This window comes from Bison bison, unplaced genomic scaffold (genome assembly GCF_000754665.1).
Source record: "Bison bison bison isolate TAMUID 2011002044 unplaced genomic scaffold, Bison_UMD1.0 scf7180017864038, whole genome shotgun sequence".
NCBI lineage: Eukaryota > Metazoa > Chordata > Mammalia > Artiodactyla > Bovidae > Bison > Bison bison.
Genome location: NW_011494610.1, coordinates 198077 through 198302, shown reverse-complemented (window position 1 = coordinate 198302; position 226 = coordinate 198077).

Here is a 226-nt window from a genome sequence, read left to right as displayed (position 1 = left end):
TCTGGGTCCGGGTCTCTGATCTCTCCCCTTGTCAAGCTTCTCTGCTCCCCCTCCCCACCTCCCCCTGCTTCCCTGCCAGCCCCCCTGTTCCTCTGCTCACTGAACCAGGACTCCTGGGGGAGGACCTGCTCGGTGGCACCTCCTGGTCCGCAGGAGAACGTGCCTCGCCCGGAGCCACAAAGGGCCAAGTTCAACATGACATGCCATGAGGCTAGACCCTGGGGCA